The sequence below is a fragment of the Palaemon carinicauda genome, chromosome 37 (assembly GCF_036898095.1).
Source record: "Palaemon carinicauda isolate YSFRI2023 chromosome 37, ASM3689809v2, whole genome shotgun sequence".
Taxonomy (NCBI): Eukaryota; Metazoa; Arthropoda; class Malacostraca; order Decapoda; family Palaemonidae; genus Palaemon; species Palaemon carinicauda.
In genome coordinates, this window is record NC_090761.1 from 25,435,930 (window position 1) to 25,450,929 (window position 15,000).

The 15,000-nt window shown below is 38.7% G+C and overlaps 1 protein-coding gene across 4 annotated transcripts in view; it reads left to right on the forward strand.

Moving 5' to 3' along the window:
- Positions 1 to 15,000, forward strand: part of capt (adenylyl cyclase-associated protein 1) — a 223,655-nt gene that overhangs the window by 52,169 nt on the left and 156,486 nt on the right. For all 4 annotated transcript variants that reach the window (XM_068360889.1, XM_068360890.1, XM_068360891.1 and 1 more), the window contains exon 2: positions 12,125 to 12,211. The gene's annotated coding sequence lies outside the window, so the exon portion shown is untranslated. The remainder of the gene's footprint in view (positions 1 to 12,124; positions 12,212 to 15,000) is intronic.

A 15,000-nucleotide genomic window follows, 5' to 3' on the forward strand; every position in this document is an offset into this window, starting at 1 on the left:
TTAGAGGTCGTAATCTCATTTTCAGTCTCATTCTCTGTAGTATAATTGTCGTGTTACAAGCCTCATTTAACATCTCAAAATTCGCATGTTCCGGCAAGTTTCCAACACAAATCTCATCCCAGAGAGAGAGGCCATCGCTATGACTCCCACCCCCATCCGCCTCCTGTGAGTCACGTGAAACTTATCTCCCTTCTAACACCCTGAAACTTGCCTCCTCGCCTCCTCCCCTCCTCCTTCCCTCCCAGCCCTTTTGCAAGCCCCATTACCCGACCTTTGTGGCCCCTCTGCTAAGGAAGTACAAGTAGGTATCTCTGGAAGCACATTTCTTGGTAGGAAACATCCACCTAGATCAGAGTAAGGCCGTTGACCTGAACAAGACCCAGAAGTCTGCCCAAAATTTATGACTTGTGGCCCTGGGGAGGGAGTTCAAACGAATATTATCATGCAATCTATTTCTGTGGGGAAGATAACTGTATGTGGTGTAATGCCAACAATGGCTAATACACCTGTCTTGTTATTTGTAAACCGTCTGAACTTTTTATAGTTTTATTTTCATTTCCTCCTCCTTCTCCTCCCCCTCCCCCTCCTCCTCCTCCTCCTCCTTCTCATCCCCCTCCCCTCCTCCTCCTCCTCCTCCTCCTCCTCCTCCCCCCCCCCCTTCTCCTCCTCTTCAGCAGTGCCTCCAAGAAGCAAAATATTTTCGGTCTTGCGTTTCCAATTTCAAAATACCGATACTATATCCCAACCCAGCGTTTCAGGTGTGAATTCAGTTTTGCTTTACATAAAGTGACACTAATGGTACACCAAGTTAAATGTGTGTTCTTTTAACCTGTGGCCATAATCTATTGTTTTCATTCATTTCAGAGAGAGAGAGAGAGAGAGAGAGAGAGAGAGAGAGAGAGAGAGAGAGAGAGAGAGAGAGATTCACATAACGGGGCGTATTATATTTATGTTTATTTTGGGTTTTTCAATTACTCAAGATGGAAACCTTAGCGAAGCGTGTTAAGGAAAAGCTTGGGGTTTTGTGCGAAATCGGCCTTTGAATGTTTAAAGGTTACTCATGAATGGCAGAGACAAGGGTCTGGATAATACCCCACTGTCTGACCTTATCTTGTCATGGCCTTAAAAGTTAACTTAATATAATAAATGCTTATTTTTCTTTTACCTTTTAGCTCCGCCAACGAAGTTGTAAGGAGGTTATGTTTTACCCCGTGTGTGTGTGTTTGTGAACTGCTTCCTGGCCACAATGTTAATCGTTGAGTAATGAAATTTGCAGGGATTAATTGTTATGTAAAATTCTGGAAAGATTAAATTTTTTTGTAGGTCAAGGTCACGCTCAAGCAAAATATCCAAATCACGTAATCATCCATAAGTTTGGACATCGTTGTAACAGAGACTTCAAACTTGGTTCATAATTGAGTGTATGAAAATCCACGCCAATTAATGCATGTTAAGGTCAAATGTCAAGGTTAAGGTCTAACAAAAGGTCGAAAAATAAGCTGCGGCTGTGGAGGTCTGCGTTCTACTCTACTGAGTACCCCTGTTCTGGTATTGTTGGCTACCGGCGTAGCCTTTATGGATGCTAAAGTTGGAGAGACTTTGGGGGCTCTGTAATAAGATTAAAATTGTACTTTTGTAGTTATTTGAATTCAAAGTCGGTGCTAGCTTTGTAGTAAAACAACTTGCATCTGGATTGTGTGGGGATGAGTTCTCTTGCTTGAGGGTACACTAGGGCACACTATTTTATCTTATTTCTTTTCCTCCGGATTTATTTCAAGTTTTTATGATTTATGTATGAAAGATTTATTTTGATATGATTACTGTTCTTAGAATATTTAATTTTACATTGTTAATTACTTCTCTTTTGGGTTATTTCTATTTCCTTGCCTTAATGGGCTACTTTTCCCTGTTGGATCCCTTGGGCGTATAACATCCTGCTTTTCCAACTAGGGTTGTAGCTTAACAGGTAATGATTATAATGATAATAATAATAAATGGGAACATATACTTCTGTGCTCGACTGGACAGATCAGTTGGCAAAGCATCCTTTTAGATTGATCAATTATTATATATTATCTGGCTTCATAAAAGCGATGGGCATTAATCATTTTAGAAACAGGTTTCCGAAACGTTAACGCGTTAACATTTGTAAAAGTTTCTTTGAAACTTGTTTCGAGCGGATGGAGGTCAGGCAGTAACAGGGCAAGTTTCCTTAATATCCACTATAAAAATGTGCAATTTTCTATTGTTTTTTTGGCGTAAGATTTTAAAGTCTGCAGTTTACTGTGCTTTTATGTAAACAGAATGTGGAAAAGGCCTTGCCTAGATGATTAAGTAAATATTCTCTACTAAAAAGATATATATGATACATGATTCTTGAACACGTCTTTAAGAATTCTTACCTAGGAAAAAAAATCACTCGAGGAACACACACTCTCTCTCTCTCTCTCTCTCTCTCTCTCTCTCTCTCTCTCTCTCTCTGTTTGACAGTTCCTTCCGGTTGTCTTCCTAATGCTTGTAAAATAACAAGGTTCAGTGAAGGGAAAGTCGAAAGAGAGAGAGAGGGGTCCCTGAACGCAACGACTCTCTCTCTCTCTCTCTCTCTCTCTCTCTCTCTCTCTCTCTCACATATCATTTTTCTTCCATATGATTCCTCCATCCTTACACTATCGTCTTTCTACCAGGCTCTGACTCTTTGAGGCTACCTCCTCTCTTACCCGTTGCGAACTCATGGGTGGCAGCCAATCTCTCTCTCTCTCTCTCTCTCTCTCTCTCTCTCTCTCTCTCTCTCTCTCTCTCTCTCTCTCTCTCTCGTCAATTTAAGATGAGATGGGAAATGAAAAAGCTAACTATTTTAAATTTACAATGTGTAGTTCAATTACAAATAACTTCATTCAATTTAGCTTTAAGTACTATTACTTTGATTAATAGTTTTGAAACAAACTGCCATTCTTAAAATCTCTGACATTCCATTCGGTTAAAATTATTTGCTGTAGGCTATGCCCTTATCTCTAAAGACCATGCCAAGTATGTTTTGTGGATTTTCTGTAGCAGGCAATTGTAGAATTTGTGGATTTTATGTAGCAGCCAATTGTAGAATTTGTGTATCTTCATAGATTTGGTTAGTCAATGGAGAGACAGTTCACAAGGACCCATCGATTGATTGTTACACTAGTCCATTTTGATCATGATTATGCCATCTGGGATTCTGTTAGTAGATACAATTAATGTCACTCTCGGGATGGAAGTTGTATTAAAGGGAAACGAAGAAGAGACTAAGTCACTACATATTTTTTAACATTTTACATATACTGTCATGAACAGATATCTTATAAGATCGGTTAATGAGTAGGTGGAAGTCAAAGAGTATAGGAGCCGTGAGAGATCAAAAGTTTTAGAAAGCAGTGATGCTTCATTAACTTAGCCAAGATTCAATGAACAACTATGTTTCATGTTGAATATCGAATTTCTTCTGAAGAGGGCATATTGTTTTGGACTATGCAATTATATCCCGTTTTGGTGGCCGATGTGGTAACGTCTCTGACTGGTGTTCGAGTCACGCTCAAACTCGTTAGTTTCTTTGGTCGCTGCAACTTCGCCATCCTTGTGAGCTAAGGATGGGGGGTTTGGGGAAGCCTATAGGTCTATCTGCTGTTTCATTAGCAGCCATTGCCTGGCCCTTCTTGGTCCTAGCTTGGATGGAGAGGAGCTTGGGCGCTGATCATATGGTTTGTCTCTAGGGCATTGTCCAGCTCGATAGGGCACTTTCACTGTCTCCTGCCTCTGCCATTCATGAGTGGCCTTTAAACCTGTAAACAGGTCTCCCTCAGCCCCAGGCTTGATCCACTTTCCCCAAGTATACTATTTTAAATCTGTGAAGATGTTTTGTTGTAAGCATAATTGAAGATATGGTTGAGCTTCAGGGAACGAAGGAGTGGGGTTCAAGTCATGACCTTGGCTTAGTTTGGGTGAGGTCTCTTATTAGCAATGTCCTGGTTTATATGGTTGTGATGCTCGTAGTAGTGGCATACAACTTTCCCTACTAGCCTGCTGATGAATATTGGTTGGCAGAAATTGTACCAGACCATTCGGTATACGAAGGCAAAGGAAAAATTATCCATAACTAGTCAAGGGACCTATTACCTCTCTAGCGGTAGTATCTCAACTGGTGGCTGGTGCATTGGCCGATCTACTACAAGTTAAACATCATAAAAATGGCCAAGCTAAACATCTCTAATTTTCCAAGCACTTGCTTGTTTCCTGTGTAATGACATCCTTCTTCTCGAATGTCGTCAGGTTTTCCATTTCTTTCTACATGGCCAGACCATTCCAGGGCAAGCTGATCCATTCTTTCACATACGCTAGCCTTTTTACCCCAATCTCTACAGGTTTGGCATTTCTTAACTTTTAGATTTATCCAATGTCACTTACAGTTGTCATTCAAACAACTTCAATACATTCTCTATTAATTGCTTAGAATATCCATTCTTTATTATTATTACTAGCTAAGCTACAATCCTAATTGGAGAAGCTGAATGCTATAAGCCAAAATGCTCCAACAGGGAAGAACTTAGTGCAGAAGAGGAATAGAGAAGTAAAGATTAAGATTTGTATAATAAATTATAAGAATATATAAAAGCTGCAACAAGTTTGAGCTTCTAAAGTTTCTTTTCCACAAAGTAGAGTTGTTTAAAAAGACCGTTTCATACTTCCTCACCTCTGTGTCCATCGACATTTCAATTTTGTGTCCAATCCTTTGCACACACCCTGGTACCTTCTTCCCATGCTCTGTGACTCATCCCTTTTCTCATCCTATCATATTTAATTCTTATGCTAATCAGCCAATTCTATTCTCGGACCCACATCAGAGTTCATTGTTCCAATGCAAAGTTAATTTTTTTTTTTTACACCTACTTTGGTAAGCCTTATTCCAGGGAGGTCTGTTTTGAGAAATGTTTTTGTCATCCTTACAAGATATATATATGTTTATTTACATTGTATGTTACCTAAAAATGGAGTTAAGGACGCTAAATGTAATAAGAGGGTACTAAGTTCATCTTAGTGAGCTGTGTCAGCCAGGGTAGGTTAGGCTAGTGAAGTAGCAATAGCTAATTTAGATCTATATTAATTTTTGTGGATAATATTAACTAGTTAAGACCCCACACCCATGGCCCCGCTGCTATCGTACTGTCCCACTATTCACTGTCAGAGTATTCTAATAAGTTTTTGTTATCTTCAACCATAAATTTCCCATCAGGATCAGTAACAAAAGCATAGGGATATCTCTATCTCTACCCCTCTCTTTTGTCGTCCAGTCACTCGCTAATGAAGTTATCATCACAAAGTATCATAAAATGAATCCGCTCATTCAATATCTTTATGACTGGAGGATTCAGAACTAGAGCTTTAATCATCCAATAGGTTATCTATATCCGAGATTTCTAATGATTATTCAGTTTATCCTTTAGCGAGTTCATTGTAAAAAAAAAAAAAGTGATACGTTTAATTATTATGAAAAGCTACTAAAAAATTGTGAGCCTTCTAATGCCAAGTGCCCTACTAAAAAAAATTGCTAGGCAGCTTATCGCAATCCATTTACAACTTATTGTGGGCTCAGAGAGTTGCCAAATAATGCTCCTACATAATTTATACAAGTAAACATATTATTACGGAGATGACAGCTTTACACGTACATTTAAATCATAAACTTAATATAAGATTGAAAGAACTGAAAAAGGACATGAAAGGAAAGCCCCCATCGTTATGAATTTTTTTTTTTTTTTAATATAAAGCAGATATTGGGCGACCTAGCAATAGCAAGTGTATCGGTTAAGGTCAAGTTAGGTGAGGTCCAAGACCTTCCAGGCCTGAGATCTTTGGGTTCTTTACTGAGTACTGGTAATAAGCATAGGGAATTTAGTGACTTCCTCTTTGACTGATGGGGAATAGTACAGAAATTTTTTGCTTTTACTGGTTCTTCCAGATGTAACAAAGGCTCAAGTGATATCTTACCACCCAATCTGGCTTCTAGGATGAAAATGCAAAGCCTGTTTAATTTTAGGACCAGGGACTAGATTTCCCATGCTGGTCATGTGGTCAGATTCCCTGACTCTTCACATAGTCTAACTATTCAGTCTGCGGCTGTTATTGAACGTGAGGTTAGGGAGATCCCTTAGCCAGTGGAAGCGAGCAACAAAACTACAATTACTAAAATGGATGAGTTATGGTGTATGGAAGTTTATGTCATGGTGCGCCAGATCCTCAGATCACAACAGGTAGTGATCATCAAGGAGGTAGACCTCCAGGTGATGAAATGACTGTTTTCAAGGAGCTGACTGTTGTGGAGAATGCCTTCCCAGTGGCGCAGACCTGAAATAGCTACTTCTATTCTACCAGTGGGATCCTCTGGTTTAGCTTTCCTAAGGTGCTTAAGAGTCACATACAGGGGGAAAGAGATAAGTGAGAGATCACTTCATGGCCAGGTTTCTGACTCTGAGGAGAAGGAATACTCAAGATCAACATTTGGAGCATTGCTCAAAATATTTTAAGAAATACCCACGCAGTATAAAAGAAAATTACAGGCTACGGTGGTGTGCTTCACAATGTTAGAAAGTGCCTTACCCGTAACAGTGTTTTGACTGGCGATCTCTCAAACAGTTGCGGAAGAATTGGAATTTTGAAGTATGGTAACACTAGAGCCTATTTTGTTCCTATCTCTGTTCTTTTTATTCCTCCCTAGTTAGGTTGAGCAGAGATTAGGTTTATCAAATGTACAGTACAATTTGTTTTGAATTTGAGAATGGATTTTTCTTAAAATGACTGTTGACTGACTGGTTGATTCCTCAAGGAATAGATTGGTCTTGGAAGATAGCCAGCCTCTCTCAAGGGACAAATGAGTTCATAAGAATGTGTTCAATAGCTTAGGTCAAACCTTGAGAATTAATAATTCAGTTTTAGGAATATTATTTCAGACCTTGAAGAATTGGCTGAAGCCGTAAGAACAACTTGTATATAAAATCTATTCCAGGGTTGCTCAAGTGTTAAGGCCATACTACTTTGCATTGCACAAAAAAGTTGGCACAGGCATATACCAATTGCATACTGGAGAGGCATGAAAATGTGAGCTCATTGTTGAGTAGTTATATTGCCCATACTTGGTAACAAGTTCTGTGATATAATTGTCATTGTTTGGTCTAGGCCTTGATGCAAAGGGGCTCTCAAAGGTTCCAGAACATGTTTATTCTCAGAACCAGTTCTCTAAGTTTAATAGCTCTCTGGTTTGGACAGACCTTTTTATAGTTAGTGTCATGTTCCACTGTAGGTTGCTTGCTCTCAACCAAGAATACCATTGATCTCTTTAAAAACCTTCGGCCTTTTACGGTCAAAATCAAGCAAAAGAGAGGGCTAATCAGCTTTGATCCAGTCAGGAGCAGGTAAGTTTCACAAGTCTTGTTATCATCACCCAACTTAAGCGGGTGGGAAGACCTATATTTTCTAGACAAATGATCCTATCTTTGATTAGATTGGTAGGTCTTTCAAGTTTTTTGGAGAAGACTTCTAACTTGCATGTTAGATCTATGCTTCCTTTGTCCCATTACCAATTCTTCTGCAGTCCTACGGTGATAATGCAGTTGAGGCTGCAAATTTGCTGCAGGTGGTGAAAAAGTTGTTTTAGAAGGGGACAGTTGAAGTTAAGGGATCTTCCCTCTGGTTTTAACATAGTTGGGAGACAAGCCTCTCTTTGTAATGCCTGTCAAGTGACAATAGATATCAAACATATTTTAGTCGATTGTCCTGATTTTGATCTTCAGAGGAAGACATTTTCTCCAGGACAAACCTTTAAGAAATATACTGGGAGAAAATTGTAATACCCTGAACTTGAAAAAAATTATACAGAGTATTGGTTTATATCATGAGCTTTGAATAAATTTATTCATTTATTTTTTAATCCTTTTAATTGCTCCGTATTTTGCATTCAGATATTATTGTATGAAAGTTGTGTGATTGGTTTTAGAAGTTAAAATGATACCAAATGTGAGAGTACGGATATGGCTGGTTAATTTGCATTATACAGCGTTGATTGGCCTTTGATGCCCAAGTGCTTGGCTTAAGGCTTAAATTTTATATTCAATTCAGTTCTGTTGCTAAAATTGTCAGGGGATTGGCATCTAGTGATGCATGTATCCTGACTTGGCCGGCATCTATTAATAAAAAGGTTCTCTTTGGAAACCCCATCATCAGTTCTAGTAGCTGTTCAACAAAGCTATCAAATGTTCTCGATAGACCTGTCAGATATGTTATTCCATTCCCTGCATCCTTATTTTAAAGAAGTTACTAAGGTTCTTGTGGGGGCCAGAAGTATTTCAGCTCAGCTGCATTTGTGTTGATTCAAGTACAGCTTCACAGGTCTTTATTATGACTATGGCCTCTGGTACTAAGGTGGCTTCACCTGTATCTAGACGATGGAATGGTCTTGGAGCTATCAAAGGATATTCTTTTGAGTTCTAATGACTGCACTTGTACCCGTTTGGTGATTTGATTGTCCAGATCAACACCGAGAAGTCGTTCTCTCTGGTTCATTTGACTTTTTATTTTGGAAAGATGATCAGTCTCGGTTCCTTTCTGGGCTTCCCTGACAGTAAAGAGGACCAGTCCTTACTTCGTTTGCTGAGAGTGTTCAAGAGGGGGCAGGGAGCTCTCAGTGCACAAGTGTTTGTGCCTTTAATGCTGATAGCTCCTTGGGAAGTTTATTTCACATGCAAGATTGCATATGGGACCCCTTTAGTTTTATTTAAGCCATCGTTGGGACAGTTGGGTAGAACTTACGATAGCCTTGATCCCACCTGCCACTGACCAGTCAGGGTTGACAAGTTTGTGGGTGTGTTAAGTCGTCAGAGGCTGATGAAATCGTCATGTTTGAAGACATGCGTCCTGTGCATTTCTATGTTATGAGACACATCAATAGTAGGTTGGGAAGGGACCTTCAAAGATCTTCAGTTCTTAAGGGTATGGTCAGAAAAGAAAAAGAGCTTCATAATAACAGTATGGAACATAGGGCAGGAATGAGAGCAGTGAGGAGTTATGAAAGACCTGGAAAAGCTACAGCCCTTCATTCAATCAATGCAGCGACTACTAGAAAAGCACTCTGAGAGTGCAGACCTCAGCGAAGGCAGCGTATTTCTTAAAACCAGCTTGCCTTTCCCAGAATCAATTTAGACCGTAGGCGTATTTGAAGTCTGTGACAAGCATGCGGGTTAAGGTAAGGGTTAAATCGGTCGACCTTTTGCTTGGCCCTGACCTTTGACCTAGGACTTTGAAAATTGTGTCACTTCCTTGTCTCAGCATAACAATTAATCCCTGAAACCTAAATTTGTGGCCAGGAAGCTGTTCACAAACAGACAACCAGGGACGGAAACATAACCTCTTCCCAACTTCGTTGGCTGAGGTAATAAATTACACCAGGAAACGGGGGAAGACGGTCGGAGACCTTCATCATGTTAGTTCATGAGCTTTTGTGTTGAGCTTGGAGAGGAACATTTATTGGTTTATCCAGGGCAAATAGAAAGGTCTCTTTATCATCTAGTGTGCCTGGAATTGTGGAATGTGCAAGGTAACAAAAACACATTTGTTTGGTTTGGACTCCTACAAGGTTTTTTTTATCGAAGAATTGCACAAGACGATAGGAGACTGTGCACTAAGGTAGGTCGAAGTAAAGGCTCCCAACATTAGGGGAATGGCAATTTCCTCAACTTCATTAAGAATTTTATCTTTTTCAACATCTCGTATTTCTGATTACTCCTCCTGCTCAATGACTTCAGTATACATCGCAAGTTTTAATGATGGATCTTCAATTTGTTATTATTGAAAAGGAGGAGATATTATTATTATCACTTGCTAAGCTACAACCCTAATTGGAAAAACAGGATGCTGTAAGCCCAGGGGCCCCAACAGGAAAAATAGCCCAATGAGTCAAACTTAATCTTAATGAACTGGCCTGAATAAATTTGTTATGGCTAAAATTTGAATTATTCTAAGTTTAAGTGATATGAAAATAAATTAAGAGATAGATATCCTACAGTATAATGAATCATCATCATCATCGTTTCTAATAGGCTACCACAACCCTTAAGCTCATGTAATTGAATCTATGTATATATATATATATATATATATATATATATATATATATATATATATATATATATATATTATATATATATATATATATATATATATATATATATATAATAATAAAAAAGAAATGGAAGCGGGCAGGACATATAATGAGAATGACAGATAATATACGGATAATAAGAATAACAGAATGAATCCCTAGACATAGCAAAAGAAGCAAGAGAAGACGATGGATTGACGAACTAAAAAGAAAAAGTTCGCGTGTGTGGACTGGCATAGAGAAATCATAACAGACACAAGTGGAAGGACATGTCTTAGGCTTTTGTTCTGCAGTGGACCATTAACGGCTGATAATTGTTTGTGTGTGTGTATATATATATATATATATATATATATATATATATTATATATATAATGTATGTGTGTAACGGGTTCTTGTGGTAGAACGGTTGAGGTCATTAGAAGAATTCTTGCAGAAGTATGTGGAAATGTTCAGAGAAGAATGTCTGTGTGTGAGAGAGAGAGAGAGAGAGAGAGAGAGAGAGAGAGAGAGAGAGAGAGGTCGTTTTTAAGAGGACCTTCTAGCCAGATGATTTGATAAATCTTTCTCAATATTTTATCAGTTTTAAGGACTTAAATCGTTTATCAAGACACTCGTATTACGGATGACAATAGCTTGATGAATTCTATTTAGATTTGATATAAAAACGCCTCTCTCTCTCTCTCTCTCTCTCTCTCTCTCTCTCTCTCTCTCTCTCTCTCTCTCTCTCTCTCTCAAGATTTCAGGCCTTATTTGTCATTGAACTTAGTGCATGCCTGATAATGTTCGTTTCCCACAGCCAAGGAGTCAGAGAGGAGATTGGTGTTTATTTAGGAGAATGGTGCTTACGTGTTGTTTGTTTGTTCGAGTGAATCACCCTCTCTCCTTCTTCCGGCGCTTTAGGGTCAGTCGGTATGTGTGTTTGTTCTATATAAGTTGGCAATCCGTTGAGAAATTTGAAAGTATGGTTTATTTAAACATTATTTCCATGCCTTCTCCATCACAAGGTTCAATACTAAGTATTAAAAGTTTTAAAGTCGCCCATGAATGGCAGGGGCTAGGGACATTGTCCTATCGAGCAGGACAGTGCCCTAGAGACTGACCATATATACATATGATCAGCGCCCAAGCTAGTACCAAGGAGGACCAGGCAATGGCTGCTGATGCTTCAGCAGATATACCTATAGGCTCCCCCTAACCCCTCATCCCTAGCTCACGGGAGGGTGAGGTTGTAGCGACCAAAGAAACTAACGAGTTTGAGCGGGACTTGAACCCAAGTCTGGCGTTGACCAGTCAGGGACGTTATCATATTGGCCACCACAACCCCAAGAGGTTTTATCACCTCCGTTAACGACGTTGGGAGGAGGTTATGTTTCTGCCCCTGATTGTACGTTAGTGTGTGAACAGTTTTTTGGCCACAATTTTACCCATAGAGTAGTGAAACTTTCAGGGATTATTCATTATGTTGAGACGTGGAATCGATTCAATTTTGAAAGTCTTAGGACAAAGGTTGAGGAAAAGATCGATAAATGACCTGCCGTAGCGGAGGTCTGCACTCTACTGAGTGCCCATCTAGTTTCTGCTGTGATCAGATTGTGGAATGATCTTCCTAATCAGGCAGTTGAATCAGTGGAACTGCAAAAGTTCAAACTTGCAGTGAATGTCTTTATATTGAACAGGCTGACATAAGTCTATTTATAGTTTGTATATGACAGATCTATTTTAACGTTGTTCCTGAACTCAAGTTGTTTTATGTTAATTATTCATGACTCCTAGTATAGTTTATTTATTTCATTTCCTCACTGGGCTATTTTTCCCTGTACAAATGATTCTTGATATGCTTAGTTATCCCTGTACAAATGATTGTTTATACATGCAGCCTATAGCCTATTTGATGCTTGTCAGGTACCTATTTTGAAATTTTCTTAAGATTATTTCTGCTCTTTTCAGAAATCCAGTGCGCGCTCTCTCTCTCTCTTTCTCGGCCACGTGCGGATTGCTAAGGTGTTCATCAAGTACTCTGTTTAAACTTTAAAGGTAAGACCCATTTTGCTTTCCTTCCTTCATCCATTGGTTTGTCTTTCGTTATTCACTTTCATCATTCTATATTACATAATCATTTTTTAATGAATAAAATTGTATTTTGTGTTTATGGGAGTTAAAGGTAAGGTAAAATTTGTTCATTTTTCTTCCGTCATTCATTGGTTTGTCTTTCATTAATCACTTTCACCCTTCCTTACATATCAAATGATTTTGTAATAAAAAAAAAAAATTTATGTGTTTTTGGGGAGCTAAAGAGAAATACAGTATGCTTTTTCTGTTCGTCTCTGTAGGCATCTTATTGTATAATTATGAAATGTTCTCAAATAACATTTTTAAAAGCTTCCTGCAGTATTGCTTGACGTTGATAATTGACACACTTACTGTATCGACATATTGGATAGGAAATTGATCGCTAATCAGTTCTTAAAGACAATCCCGTATTCATATTTTCTCCTTTTTAGAATTTTCAGTTTATTATGCGAATATTCGGTATTTGAAATGAAATGAAAATGTTGGCAACTTTCCTATCAACTTTGGTCAAATGCAGCTTTAACCATAAAAGCACTCAGACTGTAGACCGCCACGGCAGCTTATTTCTTGGAACCAGCTTGCCTTTTCCCAGAATCAATTTAGACCGTAGGCGTATTTGAAGTCTGTGTGACAACCATGAGCGAATTTGAGGTTAAGGGTGCCGGGCGGGGATCGATCTGCTGCCATGCGAATGCTAGGCGAACACGTTACCACGTTACCAGGAGGCTTGTTGTAAGGAACTCAAGGAAAAATTATATTTCATGCCTTCATGGAATGTGCTGAATTGACATTATTAGGACCAAGATTTGGTGATATTTTCGTATCTTTAAAAACTCGTGTTTGTCATAGTGAAGGGCTTCAAAGTCATGCATCCTATTGTCCATTTCTTTTAGCGAGTCATATTTGCACCGACTCGCAGCGGTGCCCTTTTAGCTCGGAAAAGTTTCCTGGTCGCTGATTGGTTGGACAAGTTAATTCTAACCAATCAGCGACCAGGAAACTTTTCCGAGCAAAAGGGCACCGTTGCGAGTCGGTGCAAATATGACTCGCTAAAAGAAATGGACTATACAGTAGTTCATTTTGTCTTCCGGAAGGCCTTGGATCGCTGTTATGTCAATTTAAAGGCCACTCATTAATGGTCGATGCAAGGAACAGTGACATTGGCCGGGCAAACAGGACAATGTCCTAGAGACTAACCATATTTACTTATGATCAGCGCCCAAGCCCTCTCTCCACCCAAGCTAGGACCAGGGAGGGCCGGACGATGGCTCCTGATGACTCGGCAGGTATATAGGTTTCCCTAAACACCCTATCTTTAGCTCTCAAGGATGGTGATGTAGACATTACAAGAAACTATCGTGCTTGAGTTGGTCTTGAAGTCCTGTCCAGCAGATTGCGAGGCAGGGACTTTCCCAATAGGTCACCACAACCATTGAAATCCTTTATAGGTGAAAGCGTTAATGTTGAAATATTTGATATTGATGTGTTTATAATACCACGTGAAAACAGAGACTAACATGATTTATCGCCCCCAAGGTAATAAGTATTACGATTACTGGACAAGAAGTAAAAAGGTATATGCATTAGGCTTTAAGTCAGTCAAATACGAACATATTAGCTTTGGAGATTAAGGTAAACAAGTGTTGCAGATGAAAGCAATGCAGCAAATATGCACTTAATGGTATTACAATAATTTTGATATTTTGATTTTGGATGAGGGAGGATTAAGATTTACTTTGTAGAGGAAATCTTTCCATTGATACTGTAGTGTATCGCTATTTTATTTGTATCTTTTTCGAAATATGTTCACTATAAACACGTGATATGTAGAACTTCGAAAGTTCAAACTTGCTGTAAATGTTTTTATGTTGAACAGGCTGACATAAGTTTTTTTTTATTGTGTATATATGGGAGATCTGTTTTGATGTTGTTACTGTTCTTAAAATATTTTTTTTTGTTCATTACTTCTCATGTGGTTTATTTATTTCCTTATTTCTTTTCCTCACTGGGCTATTTTCCCCCTAATGGAGCCCTTGGGCTTATAGCTTTCTGCTTTTCCAACTAGGGTTGTAGCTTAGCTAATAATATTAGTAATAATAGTAATTAATATTAATAATAATAATAATAATAATAATAATAACAGTTGTGGCAATCAGGTGCACTATCTTTCATCTAACAAGTGTTGGGTTCTGCCAATTGTTTATCGCGAAAAAAACAGATGAACCAGATCCCGCAAAAGATGATTCATGCCACTCCAAGAATCTGTGGATCTCGATTCTGGACACAGGGCCCCTTGTTTTGGCACTTAGGCAGGGACAAGCCTTGTGATGGCGTTCGTATGTTTGAAGGAGAAGACTCCTGTGCTAAGGAAGATGAATATTGTTATTATATAAAGATTGGGAAATAGAGAGATGATGTATTGTGTAGATTTGGTCTTAATGTGTATCAAAAGGGCGGTCTAATTCAGTGAGCTACTCTACGATCTATAATTTTAAGTTGATTTTTTTTTATTGGATGTATCGTATGTTCCATTCTTGTATAACGGTGATCACCTTTGTTGTAGTAATTACTACTTCTGTAGTTTGTTTATTTCCTTATTTACTTTCCCACTGCGTTATTTTTCCTGTTTATTTCCTTATTTACTTTCCCCACTGGGTTATTTTTCCCTGTTGGAGCCCTTGGGCTTATAGCATCCTGCTTTTCCGGTTAGGGTTGTAGCTTCATCATCATCATCGTCTATTGTAAATATTCCA